Genomic DNA, 11,763 nt, shown 5'->3' with positions numbered 1-11,763 from the left:
AGGGTATCCCCTTTGTTCATGTTTTTTTTTTTATTATTACGTTCACCACCACTGCCTTCTGAAAATAATTTATAGCCCCGGCTGTGACAATGAAGTGCCGGTGCTGAGCACCGGAAAGCAGCGGCACAAATTAAGCACTGCAGCCATATCCAAACATATTCAACCATTTGCAAACCTGTCCATCATGTATCCTTCCATCTATCATTTCACTCATCCATCCATTATCCATCCATCCACCCTTCCACCCTATCCATTTGTACACCCATCGATCCACTCTTCCACCCATCTATCCATTCACTCATCCACCCAGCCATTTACCCTTTCACCCATCCAGCCATCCTTTCACTTACTCATCCTTCCACCCAGTCATTCCTCCTTCCACCCATCCACCCTATCAGTTATCCATCCATCCATCCTTCCTTTCTCTCTCCATTGACCCATTCACTTAGCCATCCTTCCTTCCTTCCATCCACCCACCCATCCATCTACTCATCCACTCATGAATCCATCCATTGACCCTATCATTCATCCATCCATCCTTTCTCTCATCCATCTATCCTTTCACTCCTTCACTCATCTATTCATCCTTTTGTGCATCTACCCCCTTTCACTCTCATCCATCCTTACATCCACCCCTTTACTCATCTGTCCATCCATTCACCCTTGCACTTATCAATTAATCAATCCATCCATCATTTCACTCATCCATCCACTCACTCATCATCCACCTTTTCACTCATCCATCCACCCTTTTACCCATCCAGCTACCCTTCCGCCCATACATCCAGCTATTTACCTTTTCTCTCATCCATCCTTCCACTCACTCATGAATCCATCTATCCTCTCTCATTAATCATTCATTCATCCATTCACCCTTTCACTAATTCATCCAGCCATCCACCCATCCCTTCACTTACTCACTCGCCCACCTTTTCATATTAATTTTGAGCTGAGCCTTTTTGAGAAGAGGCCCATCAAGAACTTCACCCTCGCTGCAGGAGCCATTCCAGGGCTGGGACAGAAGCCACCCAGGGCGGAGACAGGATCCATCACAGGTGGGGGTGGGGGGGGCAGGAGCCACCACATGGGGGACAGGAGCCATCGCGGGGGGGCAGGAGCCATCACAGGAGGGAGAACAAGATCCACCAGGGTGGGCACAGGGGTGGGCATGCAGTATTCTAGTATCATCTTGGTCTCTTCCAGGGTGGGGTAGGGCTCCTCACCCCCTCCTGGACAAGACAACCAGATGACAGGCTCTCTTTCCAAAATGTTAGTTTTGCCATCCCCCACTGTGATGTACAGTACTTAAAGGAGATACTCCAAGAGAACTGATTTAACTGATTGTCCTCCATACTTTGTTAATCATTGTGGGTGCGATTGTGCCATTTCTTTATTTTATTACATTATAGACTGCATGTTTGAAGAACCGAGGTTTGCTTACAATTTAGTGACAGTAATTAAGCTCTGTGAAGAGAACCACGTGCTGCCTCGGTGTAATCAGGGCCTGTTCTAGGGTATTTGGGGCCCTGGGCAGGAAGGGAATGTGTGAGGCCCCTCTAAATTGCAGAGACATGACGCATTCAGGGCTGTTTGCATCTGAATAGATGCGCCTGCGCCTGAAGCCGCAGCCCCTCCCTCTCAGTCACCTTCAAGCCCCTCTTAACAGCTCATCAAGGGCGGAAGGTGTGAGGGTTGCCGTCCCGCTGTGCCTCTCCAATGCTGCTGGGGGTCTGAACTTTGGTGCTGCATCGGAGTCTCCTACACCCACCTCAGCAGCATCGGAGCCAAGCAGGGAGGTGGGTGGAAGCTGTGCCGTCTTTAGGGTGGTGCCACCGGTGCCCGGTTAAAATTACGGACAAATGGCGTCCGTTAAAGAATCCTTCACGGACAATGGACAGACGGCCGAAATTATGGACTGTCCGTGAAATTTACGGACGGTTGGTTACCCTACCCACCCTCCCACCTCTAGGACGGACCGCCGAGACGGTCCCTGCCCTGGATACTACCCCGAAAACGGCCGGTCGAGAGGGGCTGAATGCACCCCCGCATAGGAAGGACTGCAGCGGCTACCCCTGACACACATCCGCGGCCTCATGCTCGCATGGGCAAAGCCCCGACCAGGAGGTCGCCAAACTCGTGGGCCCATGCGGGCCGGGTCCCAGCACGCGACGAGCCAAGGGGTCTCCGAATGCCTCCCCGGTCAGCATGGTGTTCGACCCGTGGACAGTACCGCTGCCCTGGCACCAAGCCCGCCAGGAATTGAGCCCCCCCCTAAGCGCCGCATACCCATTCTCCCAGGCCGTAGGCCCTGGGTGCACGTTCGATGCCAGGCCGCCCCCCCCCCGCCCGTAGTACCGTACCACAGGGCCCCGTCAATCTGATGCTGCCCAGGGACAGGGCCGGGGTGGGGGAAGGAAGCCGGACTCACCGTTCTAAGGACGAACGACACTGCGACCGTGCGATGCGACAAGGCGAGACGTCGAGGGACAAGAGGACGAACATCGCGCAGGGACAGCCTAAATACCCTTGTCCCCTCCCCCTTTCCCGGAATTCGGTTAGCCGGACGTCCTCCCTGGCCGTGGCACAGGGACTAGACCGGTGCCTCCAGTGCCTTCCTGTGGCACTAAGGCGGCCGCCCTTTGAAGGGGGGCTGCTGCGCAACTCCCCCCTCCCCCCAGGCAGCCTTGCAATCGGCGGGTGACAATAGGGGGCACTTTGCTTTGTTTGAAATAAACGCAGGATTTCTTTAAAACCCTTCTGGTGTCTAAGGGCGACATTCATCAGGCTTCAGCTGGTGACGAGCGCTGCCTGGAGCACCTCACGGAGCCTCTCTGTAAATGTAACATGTCTTATATGTGCTTTACAACACCTCACTGCTGTGTCTCTGCATTGTAATTGAAGGCCTACTCTCACCAGACAACGGTGCTCTGTGGGCGCACAGGCTTATTCAGAAATAGCTCTTTGTTCAGGGAAATACAAAAAGCATTGCATGCATACACAAAGAATAAAAAACAACCAAAGAGCGCAAATACTTAAAAATATTATAAACACATGAAGTTAAAAGTTTCCTAGCTAGCAGAGGATGGTTTCGATCCATCGACCTCTGGGTTATGGGCCCAGCACGCTTCCGCTGCGCCACTCTGCTGCTATACATGTTGTCGAATGTCTCCTATATGACGCTACACTGCAGACCTCATCTACTCTTCAGACGTCAACCAATGAGGTGCGTGAGTTTCGTTGCCGCTCTGAACACACCGAGGGCGGAGGTGTGCAGACTTATCTGCGGCTTCATCCTATCAGGGTATGGGGGGAGCTCATGAGAGGGAAAGATGGAAAGGCGGGTTCACGCTTTCGCTTCCGTTTCTACACTTTAATGAAAGCTCTCGGCTCGCTCTATCGCTCACCGGGTGTCTGACACATTCATGATACAAAAAACTCTTTTATTTCCTTCCTCTCTTTTCTGAACCTTTTTGGCATTTGTCAATCCGTTCTCTGATACTTCCCTCTGCTGAGAAATTCACAGCATCCTCTGCGCAGGCGCTGTCGCGCGGAGACACTGCGGGGCCCCCACTGTCCCGCACCTTGGGCCCCTCTTGTTTAAACCTCTCAGAGCACAAGCAGCGCTCACTCGTTCGGATCTTTATGATCAGTGAAAGAGGCGCCTGTCAGTGCTGCAGGTGTCGAGTTTGCTGAAACAAACCACCAATGGCCATTCCCTCCTCTCCCATAAGCCCCTCCCCCAACCTCTGCCCTCCCCACCTCAACAATGAGGGGCGTCAAAGGCATCAAATTTCACATCACAAAAAAACAATTTAAAAAATTCAATTAAATGAAACAATCAGTACTTTAGAAAAAAGAAGCTTAATCAGTAAAAGCAGCTTTTTAGGAAAGTGGGATTTTTCTGCCATGGTAATCTTCAGCAAGAGTTGCACTAGAATGTGAGGCTTCTAGGTGGGGAGGGGGGGTGGAGGGGTGTGTGGGTGCGTGCGTGACTTTTAAAAGCTTGATTGTATTTTTCAGCCTGCTCGATGCTGTCCTTTACACTTTCTCACCAGGTCTCATTAGTTTTCCCCTGACTGGTCTCAGATTCGTGGCCCACAGTGGCATTGTACACACTGTAGGGATTTGTAGGCCACACATTGTCCCCTGCACAGTGACAAGGACCCCCCCACACCCGTACTATGGAGTGGCAGTCAGTTGGGGGCAGTAGTATTTGTGAAGGTGGGGGACTTCATCTTTTTTAAGAAGTCTACTAAACCACCTGTGTACAGTCTGAACAGCGTTAGTTGTCTTGACATCCACACACACACAATTCATTCTGTACGCATGTGTCAGAACGTTTGTGTGTCCTTGTGTCAGGGCTCATGTGCGTGTGTGTGTGTCCTCGTGTGAAAGCACATATTGGTGTATCCTCGTTTCAGAGTGCGTATTTGGCCTTCTGTCAGAGCATGGGCGTGTGTGTCTGTGTTTGTCATAGCGTGTGTGTCACAGCGCATGTGTGCTTAATTCTCTCTGCAGCTGCCTGGTACCAGTGCTTCCACACTGTTGTTGCTGCCCTTGTTTATTAGGTGAAAGGGGTGAACAATGCTTTTATGCCCCACTACTTCTAAACTTCACCAGCCACCACTGCAGGAGCGCAGACCAACTCACCAATGTGTGTCTGATTGGCCTCAGGGCCCCTCATGAGCGGGCCCTGGACCCCTGCGCATGTTTTGAAAGCAGAATACATGCTTGACTTGGGGTTTAAGAACATCTCTAAGGGCCTCACAAGTGGGTCAGTAATGGGGTGCTCAGGAGGATGCCGCTCTTTAGCACCCATCTCCATCCCAGCTGGGGCCTCGCTAGCCTCCTGCTACCTGTCTGCTGAGGAACCACCAGCAGGAAAAAGACGAGCAGCCCACGCCAAGCAAATGAAGGAAGCCAGAGTCAATAAAGCTACCTTCTCTGCTCCCCCAGAGGCTGTGGGGGCTTCTTGGCACCAAGGACGGGCTACAGAGGAGAAGCAACACCAGGAGCTCAGACAAGAGCAGCTGAGATGGCCGAAGTGCATGTGAGGCGGTCGTGACCTGTGACCCTGCTGTGGCAGCAGGCTTGCTCGACTGCTACCCACTACAAAGAGAGCGTGTCCCTTCCCCAGAGGAACCATAGTAACATTCCAGACCCCACTTAATGGAGGCTTCTCACATTAAATGGAGGTCCAGTGTCCATACATGTCCTGTTAGGCCTAAAGGTGTCTAGAGTAAGAGGGGACTGTGGCTGCCTAAGCCTTTAATACTCACTGGTTCCTTTCAGTGGCTCCCAGTTCCTTTGTCCATGAAGGTTTCTTACCATCCCATACAGATTCTGGAGATTGTACGGACCCGGTGGTTAAAGGATTCTAGATTGTGCGTCTGTAAAAATCAGTAACCTGGGGCACCAACATTTTTAATTACAACCAAGATCACACAGGTCAGGGATGCTGGTCCTTGAGTGTGTCCTGGTAGCCCACAGTTATTGCCAAGAGCCAAACAAAGCTCTGAGGTACTGAGAAGAGTCACAGAAACATTCTTCAGCAGACATTGCAAAGAGCACAGTCCCCATGCGTCTAGTAAATTTCACATCCAACAAACCTAACTGGACTGTTAACTTTTGCATGGTGGTAGGAGCCTAAACCCATTGAGTTGCCAGAACTAGGGTCCCACTCAGACTGTACTGCCAGAGTTTGCTCATCTTGTGTTATGTAGTAGTTATTCATTCACTGGATGAGAGGAGGTTTACTGTTGGTCGAAGCCCCAGGACGGGTGACATTGAAGATTCCGAGGACAGCTGACACTTTCAAAACACCGTGAGCAACTTTCCACTGGAAAACATTTCCCGCCTTCTGGAATTATAGCTCCGCTCAGTGAGTGCTGGATACTTCATGATTCATTTTGTTGGGTGTATATTTCACTGCACTGTTCTACACCTTTAACTTTATAATTACTTTTTGTATTATTCTTTAAGAACTATCAATGTCTGGATGCTGACGTCAGTGCATGTGAATACGTCTGACTGGCTGTACCTGGACCAAAACCCGTACTCACCTCCTAAAAACAGCATTTGTTTCTTGACCTCAGCTACAAGTTACTGTAGATTTGTTTTACACCATAAAATCTAGGTCCAGAGAAGCCAAATTATGAATTTCCGAGTGTACAGATGGTGGTGTGGTAAAAGTGGACTGGCTTGACCTTTGACCCCTGTGTCTTCTCAGTAAATGGAACCAGGAGAAACAGCACCACTACAAGTGACACAACAAAAATCAACACATTATATGTATCACTTAGGAAGCCACTGAACAGATAGAAAACAGGTGTTTAAAGGGTGAGGGCACTTTATCCAAGCTGTTATGTTTCTCGTGTCCATGCATGCGTGGCTCATCCAGTCCTGTCTTTTTCTCCATTCTGGGGTGTTTTTAGTATCCAATCTTAAATTCAGGATCACAGCACCAGATTTCTAAGAAAAATAAATTTGATTGACACAACGGCGGTATATTATCAACCAATAGCAGGAAAGAGTATCTATGTCCCTGGTGCGTCAAGAGAAAAACAGAACCAATCTCTTGTGCTGCCTTGTATGTTCTATTTATGCCTGGCTGTGAAAGTAGTTCAATTTAAATTAAAAACTTTATTCGGTGTAAAAACAACAGGCCATAAAAGTACATAAAACACTGCACATAACTGTAATCACACTGAGAGTTTACAAATTATCATAAGTTAAAAACAGTTTATAAATGCACAATGGACTTTTGGGGTTCTGGAAAAGCACATCAGTTAATGCATCAGATATCCCTGCTTACAGAATGAAGTCCGATTTCAGTGCGCCATTACAGAGTTAAAAGAAGAAGCTGCAACTAAAAGGGGCATGAAGGGGAGATAGAGAGAGGACAAAAACCTCAAATAGGGCCCGCCATACATTCCTACTATCCCCCTTTAGTGAACCCAAAATGCCCACCATGTTCTGTGTCATCAACCATTTGTGCATGGGGTACCGACGAACTAACCCAACATGGTATGTCTATCCCTAAGTGCTGCTTTCAGACTGTGCTCGCAATCTCTGTGTATATAACCTCTCCAGGTATGGAGCACTTCCTGTACATAGAGGTTTTCTTCCGGAACATGTTCAGCTGAAGTGCATACTCGTCTCTGTGGCGCAATCGGTTAGCGCGTTCGGCTGTTAACCGAAAGGTTGGTGGTTCGAGCCCACCCAGGGACGCAGAGTTTTATTGTGTCAGAAATGTAATCTACGAAATTAACTAATTTTGGGTAAGATTAAGGATTACACTGGAAGCGTCCCTCTCATTTAACTCCCAGCCTTATAAACTCTGTTAGGGACGTGAAATCCAGGCAGTGCTGTGTCTGCTCAGGTTTGATATCGGATTCCCTTCTCCCAGATGCGGGTGGCCGCGAGCCCAGCACATAGCTGCAAAAAGACGCGTCATGCAATATTACTGCGTTAGGGGCACCTCCACCCTAGGGTCTGCCACGTCAATTTTCTATCTGGGGCTGGCCTTTGAGGGGGTGGGTCATGATAATGCACGAGCTTTCACCCCACTGACATTACAGGAAACGACTTTAACATTGTGATTAGAGTAGAAATGTTGATCAGATCGGTGCCGAGGAGGCCTTTGGACTGATTGAACAGGGATGTGTAAGTGCTTATCCCCTCATCACAAGTGGGCTGTGATACCAGTCACAAGAGGTGCAGCAATGCCGCACTCCTGGTGTTTCCCACCCCTGCAGATTGTCTGCTGAAAGCTCGTGACTGAGAGCTCTGCCCATCATTCCTGCCTTTAAGCTCCATCGCGTATTTACAAACCTTTAAAATGACCGGTCCACCTGCGCGAAGGGTCTTCCACTGCGAGGCGCACATCCCGATGCTCTTTTAGTAACTTTTGATCAGAGTTCGATTTTTTGTTTTGTTCAAACCTGCAAATTATGCAGCAGATGATGGATTATGCGGCCAGTATAGCAAATCCATAGTTATGCGGGAAACGACGTGTCTTCAGAATCGCATCATTCCACTGGTCCTATTTACAGAATCCAGCGAACGAGGCACACACACGTTACAATGCCTGAATGCCAAAGTGCACCCATTCCATTAGGCCAAGAAAAATACAAAGTTAGACCAGAGTTTTGCAATGAAATGCCGGAACAGGTGGTCAGAAAGAGGACCCCGTCAATCCCCCCATCATAAAATGAACAAGATGCCAGGGCGGGAAGGAGAGTGATGAAGGAAGAAAATAAGAGAACTCGGAGGGCAGGATGGAAGAAAAGGAGAGGGGAGGTGGAAAGTGCCCACTACTCTGTCCTTGGTGCCCTATAAGACTCCAGATGTTGATTGTGCCACCCAAGGGCAGTGGAGGTAAAACACATTCCCCAGACCAGGCAACTGTGTCCATCTCTTCCTTAGAAGATCACCAGGCACTGCAATAGAACAAACCATCGCAGAAAGCTGCACACTCCCATTAGGTGCCTGTCGAAGAAAGTGTGTGCTTCAGTAATGCAAAGTGCCCGGCTAGCTCAGTCGGTAGAGCATGAGACTCTTAATCTCAGGGTCGTGGGTTCGAGCCCCACGTTGGGCGCAGGATAATTTTTTTTAGCAGTTTATTGTATTTTCAAAAATATATATTTTTCGGTTTTAATTTAATCTAAATTATATTGGCACACCTTCATACTTTGAAACACAATGACATTTTAAAATGGGAAATGTTAAACGCGAAGAATGAAAAGAGCATGCAGCTGGGAACACTGGACTGGTCGTTTAGACCAGATGTGATTGCTTGTCCCGCCTGTTGGTTGATTTAGGGTTGTGAATTGCAGGTCTCCGCTTCTTTTCCGTTACATAGAGTGACAGTTAAATGCTTTTTGTCATAAACGAGCTGTGAAAGTGCTCAGTGTGAACCCCGGAGCCACAGAAAACGAAAGTGAGAGGGGGTGAAGGTCCGTCACAGCGGATGCTCGGGGGGTGAGTTGTTAGTGGGAGTTCCTAGGTATCAGTTGTTTGACAGACAAAAAAGTGCGAAACTTTAAGGGTTGATGCTTTGTACCTGAGATTTGTAGCCATGCCGAGCCCCGTAGGTGTGAGACTATGGCCGGTGAGTGGAGAGGCCGAGGCGGAGAGAGGACGTGGAGGGTTAAAATGTGTCCTGATGGAGCATGCGTCGTGGCACTGAGCTCCTCTCTAGATGGTGCAACTGAGGGGAGAAAGGCGGGAAACACAATCGCCATTCCTGAACTTGTTGGGGAGTCAAGTAAAACAGAAAAGAATGGATCACCCGTGTATGGGTCCGTCACTCTAGTGCATGAAAAGGAAGGAAGACATGGCCGGTTAGCTCAGTTGGTTAGAGCGTGGTGCTAATAACGCCAAGGTCGCGGGTTCGATCCCCGTACTGGCCAATATTCATTTTGAAGTACATTTTATTGCACAGTAATTCCATGAAGCATATTGATACATTTAATACAGAGACAGCGAAGCAAATACGTTAATTAAAAAGCAATACAGAGGTGAACCATAGGCTTTATTTGTTCTCAAATAATGTAAATCGCAGATCATAAGTCATATATAAATATCATAAAAACTCAAACTTTTTTTATCCTGTGTTTGATTTTAGATTTCTTAGAACTTTGTCTTTCTAAACATGAAATTGAAAATATTTATGAACTCAACATGATGATGCCATAATGTAGATTTCCCTAGTAATTAGAAGGAAAGTCTTAATTTTCTTAAAGACGTGGAGGTGAGTATTCTGCTGACCTGGAGGTTGTCCTGTTCTTCTTTGGATGGATACACAGGAGTCAGGTAGGAGGGTTTATATTTACTTTTTATTCGCTACACTCGTGATCGCTGCTCCGTGTCCCACATCTGGTCTCATCCCCTTACCCTCACAGTAATGAGTTCCTCCCCACTCCCCTGACCGGAAGTGGTGTCCGGTTCTCATCCCCTCCCCACCAGTCGGGTACAGGGTCCTAGTGCCCTTGTGCCCAGGTCACGACATCTCCCCTTTTGTTGCAGGAAAATGACAGAAGAAAGTGGTGAGAGGAATCGAGGTATAGAGGGAGAGATAGAAAGAGAAGAGAGACAAAAAGAGAAAGAAGATAGATATAGAAAAAGACGTTTAGTTGTCCCCATCATCACATTTCTTCGATCAGTCTTTTTGGTTCTTTGTATTCTCTTCTTGGATGTGTCTCTCCCTTGTCTTTCTGCCATTCCTCGTCCTGTCTCTCGTCTGTGCCTGTGTATCCTGCGGCCATGTCTCCTGTCTTCCTCAATGCTCTTTAACCCCTTCGGTGCTCATGACGGAACGGTTCCGTCATGAGCGTCGGTTGAGCTGTGCTCATGACGGAACCGTTCCGTCATGACCACGCCCGCGCAAGCAACGGTCAGCACCGCGGGGGAATCCGCCCCGCATGGAAGGGGTTAATCCCTTAAAGTGAGAGCCGTTTCTTGTTATTCGGTTTGGGCCTGCTGCCGCTGTTATCATAGGCCCTTTCACAAGTGTCACCATTATTGGTTCCTTTGAAAATGGACTGTCCGATTTCCTCACCTGCCGCTGTCGCACCACCACCGCATCCCCTTGCTTGAGGTGCGATGGAGTGGCGTGTCTCCTGGCGTCGGCATACGCCTTCATTTTTCCCTTGGCCTCATGGTTTCTGACAGCAATGCTGCTATGCTCTAGTGGCACCATTGCTTCTAGCTGCTGTGGTAGCCTTGTCCTGCTTGTTCTACCCAGCACCAGCTCGGTGGGGCATCGCCCCGTGGAACTGTGAGGGGTGTTTTGATAATCTCTTAGTACTTGACAAAGGGTCTGTCCTATTGATATCTGTGCCAGCTTTGCTCTTTGGACAGCCTTTTTTATGTTCCCCATGAATCTCTCCACAATGCCATTTGCTTGTGGCCACAGAGGTGTTATCTTCCTGTGGTGAATGCCTAGGTAGTCCATAAACTTTCGAAACTCCTCCCCTGAGAATGGCGGACCATTATCTGTTTTGAGTGTTTGTGGGGAGCTTCAGGCTGTGAATATGTCATCCAGTATTGGCAGTGTTGCACTTGCTGATGTGGACGAGACTTGGCGCACAATGGGAAATCTTGAGTATTCGTCAATGATCACGAGCAAATAGTTGCCCATGTCTAGAGGTCCATAGAAGTCTGCTGCCAGTTCTGTCCACACTGCACGTGCGAGTTCTGACATCTGTAGTGGTTCAGGCTTTGCTGACTGCCCTGTCGTTTGGCAGATGTGGCAATGTATGATAGTGTCTTCCACCATATTGTCCAAACCAGGGAACCACACTTTCTCCCGTAGCAGCTTCTTTGTCGCAACCATGCCTCTGTGTGATTCGTGTGCCAAGTTTACAGTTTGTCTGCGTAAAGCCCTTGGCATAACTATTCTTGTTCCTCTCATGACTATTCCGTTCACGGTCTCTGAAAGTTCTTCATTAATCTTTTTGAATGCCAGCATCTCCTCCTTGCTGACTCCTTCCTCCATGATGCTGTTGTTGTTGATGTGTCTCCATCGCTGCTGTCTAATCATCATTTTTACCGCTTGCATCGTGGCATCCCTCGCTGTTTCTTGCTCAAGTTCTGCTATCGTTATTGATGCCGGAGTGTTTTGTTTTAGCACAAAGTTTAGATTTTCCTCCGCTATTGATGTGTCCTGAGATGTCTGCAGTAAGGGATAACGTGACATGTAATCCGCCGGGTTATGTTCTTTTCCCAGTTTGTGCACGATCTTGAAGTTATAGTCCATCA

At 48.6% G+C, this 11,763-nt stretch overlaps 2 non-coding genes across 2 annotated transcripts; both read left to right on the top strand.

Moving 5' to 3' along the window:
* The first annotated feature begins 7,156 nt into the window (after positions 1-7,156).
* TRNAN-GUU (transfer RNA asparagine (anticodon GUU)) lies at positions 7,157-7,230 on the top strand. The gene has a single exon. It is a non-coding gene; the product is annotated as a tRNA-Asn (tRNA).
* Positions 7,231-8,526: 1,296 nt separating this feature from the next.
* TRNAK-CUU (transfer RNA lysine (anticodon CUU)) lies at positions 8,527-8,599 on the top strand. The gene has a single exon. It is a non-coding gene; the product is annotated as a tRNA-Lys (tRNA).
* The last annotated feature ends 3,164 nt before the right edge of the window (positions 8,600-11,763 follow it).

Source organism: Triturus cristatus, chromosome 12 (assembly GCF_964204655.1).
Source record: "Triturus cristatus chromosome 12, aTriCri1.1, whole genome shotgun sequence".
Classification (NCBI taxonomy): domain Eukaryota; kingdom Metazoa; phylum Chordata; class Amphibia; order Caudata; family Salamandridae; genus Triturus; species Triturus cristatus.
The sequence above is the reverse complement of the archived record's forward strand: the minus strand, read 5'-3'. Positions and strand labels throughout refer to the sequence as shown.